Here is a 14,180-nt window from a genome sequence, read left to right on the forward strand (position 1 = left end):
TTGTTGGTGGTTTTCCGGGTTTTAGAAAAGGTATTATGACTGCTTTTTACCACTCGTCAGGCATATTTCCAGTTATCCAGATTTTATTAAAGAATTTTAACAGTGCCTCTACAGCAGCCTCGGAGAGATGTGCAAGCATAGCGTAATGCACGTTGTCTGGTCCTGGTGCTGTCTTTTTTCCAGAAGATAGTACCTTATTTAATTCTTGTAGTGTGAGAGGCTGGTTATAATCCTCATGTACACCTGCTCCAGATGGAAATTTTTGTTTTTCAGCTATTGCTTTGTGTTTCTGAAATGTGTTTGTGTAGTTGGATGAGCTTGAGATCTCAGCAAAATGCTCGCCCAGTATGTTGGCCTGTTCTTCTAAAGATGTTTGTGTCCCGGGTGCTGTCAAGAGAGGAAGTGTGAAAGGGGTATGGTCACCAGTAAATTTACGAACTTTTTCCCACATTTTCTTTGATGTTATTGAACTATTTATTGAGGAGACATATTTCTGCCAAAAGGTTTTCTCGGCATTTCTTCGCACATACCGCGCTCTGGCTTTTGCCTTCTTAAAGGTAAGTAGGTTCTCTGCAGTGGGATATCGACGCAGAGCGCTCCAGGCTTTGTTTTGTTTCACCAGTGTCCTGCTTTTGTGCTACTCTTATGTTTGTTTTGTTGTTTTTTTGCTAATGTGCATTCTTTTGTCCACCACACTTTGTGTTTCTTTTGTGCAAATCCTGTTGTTTGTGGTATAGCGAGTGTTGCGGCCGATATTATGCATTCAGTAAACTTCTCATTAATTTCATCTGTGCTAAGGTCGTCACAAAATTCCTTTTCGAGAGTGGCACTTTTTGTAAAAAGTGACCAGTCGGCGAGCTGAATTTTCCAGCGCCGTGGCCTTGTGGGGATGATTGGAGTGGACGATGAGAGCCTGATGACGGTAGGTAAGTGATCGCTGCCCATGGGGTCATTTAAAACATCCCATTTAAAATCGTTAAAAAGTAAAGGTGATGCGAAAGCTAAATCGAGAGAGCTCATTTTTGTTGAGCTTGGACAGCAATATGTGGCTTTTCCCGTATTTGAAAGACAGACATTATTCGAAAGTATAAAATCTTCTATTGTTTGGCCTCTAGAGTCACAGCGTTCGCTTCCCCAAAACGGAGAGTGAGCGTTAAAATCGCTAACTACCAGAAATGGCTCCGGCAGCTCATCGATCAGGCCTTCTAGATCTTGGCAAGTTAATGTGATGTGTGGGGGTAGATATACAGAACATATTGTTATGGTTTTGTAGCTGATGACGCTAACCGCAACCGCCTCAAGTTTTGTTTTCAGTTTGATTTCTTGAGCCGGGACGCCGCTTTGGATGATGATTGCGACGCCTCCCGAGAGTCTATTTGCATGTTCGTGATCACGCCTAAAAGTTGTATAATGTTTTAAGATATTTGAATGTTGTGGACCAAGATTGGTCTCCTGGAGACATAGGGCTAGAGGCATCAGTGACCCTAGAATATGAGTTATATCACTGTAGTTCCTCAACATTCCTCTACAGTTCCATTGTATTATGAAAGCCATCTTAGTTTCGTGTTTGTACTGATTGAAAAAACTAGATCAAGTTGTTTATGGCCCCGTGACTCGGGGCCTGTTTCTTTTTGACCGATCCAGGGAGCTCCGCCGACCATCCTAAGTGGACGGCGAGGGGCTGCCCGGGGTCGTGTCCATCGCCTCTGCGGAGGCACTAGACGACCGTGCAGGAGGCACATTGATTTTCGAATTTGACCTCGACCTGTGGGAAGAGGTCTTTGGGCCCGCCGACCCGGGGGTCTGCGTCCCCTACTTTGGGGTAGGCGGAGTAGCGTGAGCTAGTCCACCAGACGGCGCGGATGGCCCCGCCACAGGCTCACTACGTGTGGCCTGGACAGGTGCCGAAGCCTGGTGTGGTGCGCCGCGCCCACGCACCACATCGGCGAAGTTTGTTTTTGCAGTGAAGGAGAATTTGTTTGCTTGAGAGTATTGCCTTCTTGCTTCTTTGCAAGAAATGTTTTGCGTAGTCTTGAGAGTAATTATTTCCTTTTCTTTTTTCCAGGACGGACAAGCCCTGGAGTAGGCAGCATGGTCTCCTTCACAGTTTGCACACCATGGGTTAGCAACACATTCTTCGGATTGGTGGTCCTTCGAAGAGCATTTTGCGCAAGTTTTGCGGCCGCGACAACTCTGTGAGCCGTGGCCAAATCTCTGGCAGTTGAAACATCTGCGTGGGTTGGGAATATACGGTCTTACATTCATTTTCAGGTAGCCCACTTCAATGGATTCGGGTAATGTGCTCATGTTGAATGTCAAGATCAGGTGTTTGGTGTCCACTTCTTTGACATCCTTCCGGATCTTTATCCGGTGGACATCTATTACTTCTTGGCCAGTAAGTCCTTCGAGCATTTCCTTTTCAGAAAGGGGGACAAAATCTATCTCAGCGATGACGCCTCGTACAGTATTCAGAGACCGATGTGGGGTCACAGAGACAGGGATGTCCCCGCAGGGAGGCGTCTGCAGCATGCAGACGTTGGTGAGTGGCGACACCACGGGGTTAACCCGAGCATCCGCAGGGACATCCCCGCAGGGGGATGATGGTGAACAATGCGTCACCACGGACCCGAGCATCCGCGCTTAGCCGTGCGTGGCATCGCCGTGTCCGGGGAAAAGGGGATCCTGGTGGTTGAGCCGATGCCGAGCGTTTGGACCTTTAAGGCCCCTCGGCAACACACCACTTTGGCCCCAGCTTCCTGTAGACGGCACCTCCAGCCTGACCCGACCGGGGGAAATCGGCAGTCGCCTTTTCCTGTTCTTCTCTCCATCTTTCACTGTCCTATCTCCTTTCTTACAACTTTCCTGTATCCTCCTCCCTTCTTGGTTTTTTCCTCTTTTTCCTGGCGGCGAGGGTTAACTGTGTGTGACCAACTACCCTCAGTTGAGTCATATTAGGTTATAGTTAATGTGTACAGCTGGCGTAGGCAGGACTTTCTTTCAAGTTCCTGTCGCGTCCCCTTGTTGGACTCCATGGTGGGTGGCTGGCACCATGACCGAAAAACATCAATTTTTTATGGCTCCCCCCCTTTCCAAACTTGATCGCTCTCTCAAAAGAGTGCGGAACGAAGCAGCAGACTTTTTTTCGAAAAAGAAACACATTCGCTAAGTTTCATGTGATACACAGCAACAGTGACGAAAAGCAAGCCCGAATAATATCCCCATTTCTTGTTACCAAATGCCTAACAGATACCTTAGGGCCTGGCTACAAGGTATCCAAAATGTCCAGCGGCGACCTACTCCTTGAACTACGCGAGAGCATCCAGTGCTCGAAACTTGCAAACATTGTTTCTATAGGGGACATCTCTGTCTCCGTAACTCCCCACCGATCCCTCAACACAGTGAAAGGCGTGATCTCAGAGGCTGACTTTATCCACCTTACAGAAACCGAAATGCTTCAAGGACTCTCCGACCAAAATGTCATTGACGTCCATAGGATCAAAATCCGCAAGGATAACAAGGAAATAGACACTAAACACATGGTCCTTACAATTAACACTAGCAGCTTACCCGAAACAATCGAAGTAGGATACCTGAAAGTCAACGTAAGACACTACATACCCAATCCCCGTCGCTGTTTCAATTGCCAGAAGTTTGGCCATGGCTCAGAGCTGCCGCAGCCGCAAAACCTGCGCGAAATGCGCATCAAAGGACCACCAGTCTGAGGAATGCGACGCAGCACTACGCTGCGCAAACTGCGAAGGAGACCATGCTGCGTACTCCAGGGCGTGTCCGTCCTGGAAAAAAGAGAAAGAAATCATTACCATAAAGACAAAAGAAAACATTTCATTTAAAGAAGCCAGAAGGCGTTTTGCACTTACAAATACATTCTCCTTCTCAGCAAAACCAAACTTCGCTGATGTGGTGCGCAGGGGCGTAGCACCACACAGCACTCCGGCACCTGCCGAGGCCAGTTCCACTGTGCCTGTAGCAGGGCCACCCACGCCCCAGGCAGAGACAGCGAAAGCTGCTCTGCCAACTCCAAGCCAGGGAGTGCCGGCCCATGGGTCGACATCCCGCAGGACTTCCCCCCGTCGGGGGAGACCTGACACTCACACACGCGCGGCTTCCCCGCGGTCGTCCAGCACCTCTCGCGAGGTGATGGACGTATCCCACAGTCCGCCTGCTTTAGAGCGGCGGAACAGCTCTCTTGAGCGGAAAAAAGGCAGGGCCACCATAATGGCCCCAGAAAATAAGTAAACTCCCAATCGTTCCTATCCCAAACATAAATATGGCTTTTCTAGTTCAGTGGAACTGTAGAGGAATGTTGAGGAACTACAATGACATAAAAGATATCCTAGGGTCAATCTCGCCCGTAGTCTTATGTCTTCAAGAAAAAAATCTAGGTCCACAACATACAAATATCCTGAAACATTATAAAACTTTTAGACGCGATCGTGAGCACGCAAATAGACTATCTGGAGACGTTGCGATTGTCGTGCAAAGCGGCGTCCCTGCTCGAGAAATCACACTCAAAACAAAACTTGAAGCCGTTGCGGTCAGTGTTGTCAGCCATAAAACAATTTCTATCTGTTCTGTATATATTCCTCCATATTTTACTTTAACAATCCACGATTTACAAAAACTTATCAATGAACTTCCAGAACCGTATCTAGTAGTTGGGGACTTCAACGCTCACTCCCCTTTTTGGGGAAGCGAGCGCTGTGACTCTAGGGGTCAAATAATCGAAGATTTTATCATCACAAACAATGTATGTCTTTTAAATACAGGAAAAGCCACCTACTGCTCCCCTACCTCGGGGAAAATGTCCTTTTTAGACTTGTCATTTAGCTCACCTTCTGTTTTTAATGATTTTAGATGGGATATCATTGACAACCCATATGGCAGTGACCACCTCCCTGTACTAATCACTTTAACATCCCCACCGGAAATAATCCCCACAAGGCCACGGCACTGGAAGCTTCACCTCGCCGACTGGTCACTTTTTAGAGCAAAGGCAAATTTAGAAAATATACTTTTAGATAATCTCTCCATCGACCAGATAAATGAAAAGTTCTCTAATTGTATCATAACTGCCGCACTCACAGCTATTCCACAGTCGTCAGGAGTGGTGCAACAAAATCATAAAATATGGTGGACAAAAGAGTGCAAGGAAGCAAAAAAATTACAAAACAGAGCTTGGGGTAAATTTCGCAGGTATCCGACACATGAGAATCTCATAAATTTTAAAAAAGCAAGAGCTAAAGCTCGGTACGTCCGTCGTAGTGCCGAGAAAAAATCTTGGCAAACTTACGTCTCTTCTATAAATAGTCACATCACATCTAAAAAAATGTGGGAACATGTGCGAAAATTAAATGGCAACTTTTCACCATTCACAATTCCTTTATTGACAACACATGGCACACAAACAAGCATAGGGGAACAGGCAGACGCAGACATATTGGGGGAACATTTCGCAGCAGTTTCAAGTTCATCACACTATGCGCAGTCTTTTTTAAAATACAAAAACACAGCCGAAAAACAAAGACTTCCAACTAGTGGAGGAGCAAACCAAAAATATAACAGTGTGATTACCCTCCAAGAAATAAATACAGTACTGTCTGCTGGTAAAAAAAACCGCTCCAGGACCCGACCAAATCCACTACGAAATGCTGGTCCATCTCTCTCAACCTGCCGTAGAAGCACTTTTAAGGTTCTTTAACACAGTTTGGATATCGGGAAAAATACCTGAGGCCTGGAAAAAAGCTATTATTGTGCCGCTTCTTAAACCTAGTAAACCGCCAACCTCTCCTAGCAGTTATAGACCCATAGCCCTGACCAGTTGCCTCGCCAAATCCTTCGAAAGTGTCCTAAATATAAGACTAACCTTTGTTCTTCAATCCTGTGAACTTCTTGATATCCACCAGTGTGGTTTTAAAAAGGGATGCTCAACTACAGATCACCTAGTCCGTCTCGAAAATACAGTCAGACAAGCTTTTATCCACACACAACACTGTCTTGCAGTCTTTTTTGATTTAGAAAAAGCATATGATACTACCTGGAGGTTCGAAATTCTTCAGGACTTAGCTGAACTTGGCATCCATGGCAGAATGCTGAACTCCATTAAAGACTTTTTATCTAACCGCTCATTTAATGTCCGTCTAGGCTCAACCCTTTCGAGGGATTTTATTCAGGAAAATGGAGTGCCTCAAGGATGTATTTTAAGCACAACTCTTTTTATTGTAAAAATGAATTCTCTTAACAAAATAATACCAAGGTCTGTTGTGTATTCACTTTATGTAGACGACCTACAGATAGCTTACACATCCTCGAACATATGAACATGTGAAAGACATACAGCTAACAATAAATAAACTGACAACATGGGCAGACAGAAATGGTTTCCGATTTTCCCCACAGAAAACAGTGGCCATTTCGTTTTCACTCAAACGAGGCTTACAGGCAGACCCCACCCTACACCTTAACGAAATAGATTTACCTGTAGAAAATGAACATAAATTTCTAGGCATAACATTTGACAGAGAACTCACTTTCCTGCCTCATATTAACACGTTAAAAAAGAAAACTTCCCGATCACTGAACATACTCAAAGTCCTTTCACATAAGCACTGGGGTTCTGACAGGGCAGGCCTTCTAAAAATTTATCGCTCTGTGGTACGATCCTCATTAGCCCAGCAAACCACAAACCTCCCATAGATGTCCAGATTAAGTCTGAACGTCTATGTACCAAACCAAAATCTCTCAGACGTCTTATCTACCAACCTTTTTTCGTGGAAAAGCTGCAGACGTACCCACGACATCATATCTGCCTTAACCTAGACTTCTCGTAGATATTACTTGTCACGTCCTGGGTATGTAAGCGAGATATATATAATTTAAAAATTCCATATATTTCAATCGTTCGATATTTCGTGTTGCCTTACTGCATTTAAAGTTTGAAATCGCTGTTGACTACAAATTGGAGGCATGACCAGCGCTGCCTGTGTTTTTGTGTTTTTTCGTGCTCGCTTCACGGCAACATTATCCTGCCTAGAAAGAAGAAAAATACGGGAAGTAGTAGAGACAAATCTGAATGCACACGCATCAGGTTTCTGACTCAACTGTACGCAGTTGGTTTGAAATGCCAGTCACTTTGGTCAGGATTCGCATTGTTATTTCATTACTATTCTTACATTCAATTTATACCTTGTGCTACAGCCTGCAAGCTATCTCAACCACACTGAAAAGTGAGGACACACTAAAAAACTTGTTTGTTATTTAGCAGCCAGGACTATATAATAACCATTTTTTCTGATTAAGCATGTTTTATTCAACTTATCCAACTATTTAAAATACAAGAATTGGTTCAGTTCAATTTTTGGGAGTTATTTTTTCCCCAAAAATGTCTTAAATCTGCTAATCGCGCTAGCAATGATAACTATTGGAATGTTGAGCTGAGGAAAGCTTAGGCATTTGTGTTCCTGAATGTGTGACCTCATATTTCTTGAGAATCAACTTCTTGAGTCCCGCTTTTTATCATCATGTCAACACTGTAATCATGTCCAGTGCAGGCCAAAAATTTCTCCAGTTAACCCTGTGCCAGCGGCGGCCCCCTTATCCCAGCAAACTTCCGAACCTCATCTGCCCACCTGCCCTGATCCTCTCTGCTGTGCTTGCATTCTCTCTGAATCCAGCCCGTTACCCTAATGATAATTGGTCATCTTGCCTTCATGCTACATGCGCTGCCCATATGCCTGTTCTATGCTGCGGACAGGCGGCGGCGGGGAAAGTGCGGTGAATTGTCTCAGCCGCCATCGCGTCGTAGTTCGTATCGTATTTTATCAATAATAGCGCAAACTGCGCATGGCGATTGCAGCTGTGAAAAAAGTAATATGCTACAATTTAAAAATAATTAACTTATTTTTCATGCCACACCAAGCCTGCTACTAAGTACAAAAAAGAGACTATACAAAATATGTGACAGTTTCGCACATCCGCACGAGGCTAGGTTCAGCCATGGCGGCAGTGGTAGAGCGCAGGGCGTGTGCGATTTCAATCGTGTTCCGTGGGAACATTGTGTTTGAAGAACCTCGACACAGAATTAATTATTCCCTTATTATAGCCTGCGAGATTGTTCAACCGTTCTTTCCTTGATGGAGCTGAAGGAAGACAGTTTGCTTGCTTTTACTACTCGGCGAAGTGGACCCGTCAGTACGAATTAGGACTACAAGTCGTTTTCACCGGCTGGGATCGTGACCTTTCTTGGTGCGTACTCAGTCTCAGTTTACTCATTGAAGTGTATTTTATGCTATTTTTGCGTTCGTAATGAAAAAATTCTAACGCATTTATCGGCACGTTATATTTTTACGCTTACTCCTTTGGCTGTTTTGCCAAACTCGCTGTGTATTGAAACAAAGACTGGTGATGTATGCAACTGGCCTCTACTACCGAAATGTGGGCATGCGTTCGGATATGGTGTGCCGAAGTGCGTGTGCAAGCACACTCCGCTCAGCACGACTGCCTTTTAGTGCTGCAAGGGCAACCTTTCACGCTTCATAGACCAATTGCGTCGGTAAAAGTGGCGTAAATTACTGGGTTTGTTTGTTGTGGTTGCTGTGCCATTCTCTTGTCACCTGTAAAAGTGAACAATTATGCTTTCTTTTGCAGCAACCCTGGCCTATTGGGCTCGGCAGAAGAGTATTGATGCCACCTCAGCTGTTAACCTGACGATTATGCTCAACGAGAAGATTCAGTGAAAGCGCCGAGCGCAATAAAATACTGACGCACTAGGAAGTCATCTGCAGTGTTTTGGGCTCCCATGATGGCCATGTACTCGCTTACTCAACTGTATTTGAGTTAGCTGGAGTGCTTGGACGTCCCGACGACTCCATAGGGAAGTCTGTGGCTGGGCTGCAGTAGGTCTCCATTCCATCTGGAATTGTAACAGGTGTCAGCTGCATCTCGTATTGCAGCTTGTTCGAGTCTGGAAATGTGTCTCTTAAAACAGTAGGACTGGAACCAGTTAGAAATTTTCACCTGGATATTGATCTATGTATAGTCATATTCTCTTTATATAGACGTCTAGGCTACGTAGACTGGGCGTACTTACATGTTCACAAATATCTGATAAATGTAGAGCGTGATGTCTGCAGTACGTACCAACAACGTGAACTGGACCCCAATTTTCATGTTGTAGGTACGTAGATTTTTCGTAAACGGTACTAATATGGATGTCTAATGGAGGTGTCTAATGTCCAGCGTAAATATCTTGCTGATGTCTATGGTACGTTTTATGGTTTACTGGGAGACTATGGTAGTATAGTATATGGTTCAGCAAGGCCATCGTACCTGAAACGACTGGACCCAGTGCACAATTTAGGTTTACGTCTTGCAACTGGCGCTTACAGGACGTCACCCATAAATAGTCTTTACGTTGAAACAAATGAACCATCTCTTACAGATAGAAGAAGCATACTTACATGCTCATACGTTCTAAAAATCCGTTCCCTACCAAAACATATCTGTTACCCTATTGTTACAAATTGCCCATCGAGAACACTGTTTAATAGCAAACCACTAGCTATCAGACCACTCCTCCTGCGTTTTGAAGAGATGTGCCAAAACCTCGGCCTACAAGATGCATTACCCGACATTGCTCGAAGACAAGATCCACTGCCTCCATGGTACAATTTTCCTAAAATCTGTGATTTCACCCTTACTCAATTTCATAAAAAACAAACCCCACGACAACATATACTACAAGAATTTCTTGCACTCGATCAAAAATACAGCAAGTTCACAGATTTTTATACAGATGGCTCAAAAACAGATGTTTACGTAGGAAGTGCAGTGGTGCGAGGTAATTCGGAGAAAACAGTAAGACTTCCAAATTGCGCATCCATCTTCACTGCAGAATGTTACGCAGTCTGGGTGGCCATAGACAAAATATTAAAGGAGCACCTCACAAACAGTACCCAGCAAACCACAAACCTCCCATAGATGTCCAGATTAAGTCTGAACGTCTATGTACCAAACCAAAATCTCTCAGACGTCTTATCTACCAACCTTTTTTCGTGGAAAAGCTGCAGACGTACCCACGGCATCATATCTGCCTTAACCTAGACTTCTCGTAGATATTACTTGTCACGTCCTGGGTATGTAAGCGAGATATATAATTTAAGAATTCCATATTTTTCAATCGTTCGATATTTCGTGTTGCCTTACTGCATTTAAAGTTTGAAATCGCTGTTGACTACAAATTGGAGGCATGACCAGCGCTGCCTGTGTTTTTGTGTTTTTTCGTGCTCGCTTCACGGCAACATTATCCTGCCTAGAAAGAAGAAAAATACGGGAAGTAGTACAGACAAATCTGAATGCACACGCATCAGGTTTCTGACTCAACTGTACGCAGTTGGTTTGAAATACCAGTCACTTTGTTCAGGATTCGCATTGTTATTTCATTACTATTCTTACATTCAATTTATACCTTGTGCTACAGCCTGCAAGCTATCTCAACCACACCGAAAAGTGAGGACACACTAAAAAACTTTTGTTATTTAGCAGCCAGGACTATATAATAACCATTTTTTCTGATTAAGCATGTTTTATTCAACTTATCCAACTATTTAAAATACAAGAATTGGTTCAGTTCAATTTTTGGGAGTTATTTTTTTTCAAAAATGTCTTAAATCTGCTAATCGCGCTAGCAATGATAACTATTGGAATGTTGAGCTGAGGAAAGCTTAGGCATTTGTGTTGCTTAATGTGTTACCTCATATTTCTTGAGAATAAACTTCTTGAGTCCCGCTTTTTATCATCATGTCCACTGCAGGCCAAAAATTTCTCCGTTAACTCTGTCCTGTGCCAGCGGCGGCCCCCTTATCCCAGCAAACTTCCGAACCTCATCTGCCCACCTGCCCTGATCCTCTCTGCTGTGCTTGCATTCTCTCTGAATCCAGCCCGTTACCCTAATGATAATTGGTCATCTTGCCTTCATGCTACATGCGCTGCCCATATGCCTGTTCTATGCTGCGGACAGGCGGCGGCGGGGAAAGTGCGGCGAATTGTCTAAGCCGCCATCGCGTTGTAGTTCGTATCGTATTTTCTCAATAATAGCGCAAACTGCGCATGGCGATTGCAGCTGTGAAAAAAGTAATATGCTACAATTTAAAAATAATTAACTTATTTTTCATGCCACACCAAGCCTGCTACTAATACAAAAAAGAGACGATACAAAATATGTGACAGTTTCGCACATGCGCACGAGGCTAGGTTCAGCCATGGCGGCAGTGGTAGAGCGCAGAGCGTGTGCGATTTCAATCGTGTTCCGTGGGAACGTTGTGTTTGAAGAACCTCGACACAGAATTAATTATTCCCTTATTATTGCTGGCGAGATTGTTCAACCGTTCTTTCCTTGATGGAGCTGAAGGAAGACAGTTTGCTTGCTTTTACTACTCGGCGAAGTGGACCCGTCAGTACGAATTAGGACTACAAGTCGTTTTCACCGGCTGGGATCGTGACCTTTCTTGGTGCGTACTCAGTCTCAGTTTACTCATTGAAGTGTATTTTATGCTATTTTTGCGTTCGTAATGAAAAAATTCTAACGCATTTATCGGCACGTTATATTTTTACGCTCACTCGTTTGGCTGTTTTGCCAAACTCGCTGTGTATTGAAACAAAGGCTGGTGATGTATGCAACTGGCCTCTACTACCGAAATGTGGGCATGCGTTCGGATGGTGTGCCGAAGTGCGTGTGCAAGCACACTCCGCTCAGCACGACTGCCTTTTAGTGCTGCAAGGGCAACCTTTGACGCTTCATAGACTTGCGTCGGTAAAAGTGGCGTAAATTACTGGGTTTGTTTGTTGTGGTTGCTGTGCCATTCTCTTGTCACCTGTAAAAGTGAACAATTATGCTTTCTTTTGCAGCAACCCTGGCCTATTGGGCTCGGCTGAAGAGTACTGATGCCACCGCAGCTGTTAACCTGACGATTATGCTCAACGAGAAGATTCAGTGAAAGCGCCGAGCGCAATAAAATACTGACGCACTAGGAAGTCATCTGCAGTGTTTTGGGCTCCCATGATGGCCATGTACTCGCTTACTCAACTGTGTTTGAGCTAGCTGGAGTGCTTGGACGTCCCGACGACTCCATAGGGAAGTCTGTGGCTGGGATGCAGTAGGTCTCCGTTCCATCTGGAATTGTAACAGGTGTCAGCTGCGTCTCGTATTGCAGCTGGTTCCAGTCTGGAAATGTGTCTCTTAAAACAGTAGGACTGGAACCAGTTAGAAATTTTCACCTGGATATTGATCTATGTATAGTCATATTCTCTTTATATAGACGTCTAGGCTACGTAGACTGGGCGTACTTACATGTTCACAAATATCTGATAAATGTAGAGCGTGATGTCTGCAGTACGTACCTACAACGTGAACTGGACCCCAATTTTCATGTTGTAGGTACGTAGATTTTTCGTAAACGGTACTAATATGGATGTCTAATGGAGGTGTCTAATGTCCAGCGTAAATATCTTGCTGATGTCTATGGTACGTTTTATGGTTTACTGGGTATAGTCTACACAGATTCCTTAAGTGTGCTTACAGCTCTCCACGCTAGAAACGCTACCACTCCTATTCTTGGTGACATTATACACAGCATAGTAACAGCCGCAGCTAAAAGACAAAATATAAAACTCTGCTGGGTCCCGAGTCATATCGGAATAAAAGGGAACGAGAAAGCAGACTTGTGCGCTGCTCAAGCTCATAGGATGGAAACAAAAAAAGTAAAGATACCTTTTAACGATTGCATAAAATTAGTACAACGGAAATTAAGGAAGAAATGGCAGTCGGCTTGGAACAGTGAAGTCAATAATAAACTACACTTAGTAAAGCCAGTTTTAGGGGAATGGAGGTCGTGTGACCACCAGGAACGCTTCAAGGAAGGGATTCTCTGCCGTCTCCGAATAGGCCACACTCACCTTACACATAACTTCCTGCTAACAAAACAAAACAAACCTGTTTGCGAAGAATGCGGAGATGAACTTACCGTTAACCACATTTTATTCTCTTGTGCGAAACTGGAAAAACTAAGAAAAGAATACTTCACTGAATTTTATAATGAATGCATTCCTTTTCACCCAGCACTGCTTTTAGATGATAATGCCATTGTTAACATACCTTCTCTTTTTGGCTTTTTAAAAGAAGCAGGCGTGCTTGAAAAACTAAATTTCGATCCGCTAGTTCACTTTATTAAGTGATACCCCTCAGCTACTTTCTCATTCATGAGAAGGCTGAGGTTTTTATTTGTCTGGTTGGGAGCCTCGGGATCCTTGCCCAGGCAAGGATAGGCGCTGAGACTACCTGACCTTCTTAAGGCTTTTAACATTAGCCATGTCTAAGTTTCGTTTCTTCTGTTATTACTAGGTAGTACAGTATTATTAGGCCATCTACACCAGCGATGATTTTTAACATTTTTGAAAATTCTACAGAAAACTCATTCTATACCTTGTGCTTGGCGCATGATGGCCTTAGCTGCCTATGTGCCAAAAAGCCCAACACAACACAGAGACAGGGATGTCCCCAATGGATACAATTGTTGCAATTTTTGAGTGTTGTGTGCTGTCGCGCAGTTCAAGAAGTAAGTCGCCACTGGCCATTTTTGCACCTTGTAGCCAAGGCCTAAGGCCTCCGTCAAGCGTTTTGAGACCTGGAATGGGGATATTATCTTTGCTTGCGTTTCTTCTGCTTTGCTATGAATGACATGAAATTTTGGAAAGGATACTTTTCTTTTTTGAAAAAAAAAGTCATCTGCTTCGGTCCGCCCTCTCTTGAGAGAGCGATCAGGTTTTGAAAGGGGGGGAGCCATAAAAAATTTAGGTTTTTCGGTCATGGTGCCAGCCACGTACCCACCATGGAGTCCAACAAGGGGACGCGACAGGAACTTGAAAGAAAGTCCTGCCCACGCCAGCTGTACACCTCAACTATAACCTAATATGACTCAACTCAGGGTAGTTGGTCACACACGGTTAACCCTCGCCGCCAGGAAAAAAGGAAAAAACCAAGAAGTGAGGAGGATACAGGAAAGTTGTAAGAAAGGAGATAGGACAGTGAAAGATAGAAAGGAGAACAGGAAAAGGCGTCTGCCGATTTCCCCCGGTCGGGTCAGGCCGGAGGTGCCGTCTACAGGAAG

General features: G+C 44.3%; 1 long non-coding RNA gene across 1 annotated transcript; it reads left to right on the plus strand.

The window, feature by feature from the left end:
* The first annotated feature begins 8,128 nt into the window (after positions 1-8,128).
* Positions 8,129-8,786, plus strand: LOC149344750 (uncharacterized). Its single transcript, XR_016282788.1, has 2 exons — positions 8,129-8,262; positions 8,665-8,786. It is a non-coding gene; the product is annotated as an uncharacterized LOC149344750 (long non-coding RNA).
* Positions 8,787-14,180: the final 5,394 nt, after the last annotated feature.

Source organism: Amblyomma mixtum, chromosome 5, assembly GCF_055824585.1.
Source record: "Amblyomma mixtum isolate Tamu chromosome 5, ASM5582458v1, whole genome shotgun sequence".
NCBI classification, from domain to species: domain Eukaryota; kingdom Metazoa; phylum Arthropoda; class Arachnida; order Ixodida; family Ixodidae; genus Amblyomma; species Amblyomma mixtum.